Source organism: Penaeus monodon, chromosome 27, assembly GCF_015228065.2.
Source record: "Penaeus monodon isolate SGIC_2016 chromosome 27, NSTDA_Pmon_1, whole genome shotgun sequence".
In the NCBI taxonomy this organism is placed as follows: Eukaryota; Metazoa; Arthropoda; class Malacostraca; order Decapoda; family Penaeidae; genus Penaeus; species Penaeus monodon.
In genome coordinates this window covers 23,388,146-23,388,512 of record NC_051412.1, presented here as the reverse complement: position 1 = coordinate 23,388,512, position 367 = coordinate 23,388,146, and the positions used below count along the sequence as shown (strand labels likewise).

Here is a 367-nt window from a genome sequence, read left to right as displayed (position 1 = left end):
GTTCACAAAATTGGACGAGTCTGTAGGATTTCCATGTATAACGCATGATTACAGAATACATCCTCTAGCAATGTCATACTTAATAACCCCATTCTGATACAATCCCGCCCCCCTTATAATATAGTTCTCAACCGGTCCTCTTTCCTACAACAACTCCACAACAACCAATTACATTCGAGTCACAAAAAACCCTACCATACTCCCATCACACGTTTTCAATATACACTCCAGTACCTTCGTTTCAGATACAGAACGCTGAGAGACGGACCGTGTGTCGCCTCTACGTCACAGAGGCATAAGGAGACCAGTCGCCACAAGCTGCTAAACACATCAGACTTTAACAGTACCATTACTAGCCAGAGATCGA

General features: G+C 43.6%; 1 protein-coding gene across 1 annotated transcript in view; it reads right to left on the bottom strand.

Moving 5' to 3' along the window:
* LOC119590696 (serine/threonine-protein kinase pim-3-like) overlaps positions 1 to 367 on the bottom strand; it is a gene marked incomplete at its 3' end in the record, with an annotated part of 22,884 nt that overhangs the window by 11,318 nt on the left and 11,199 nt on the right.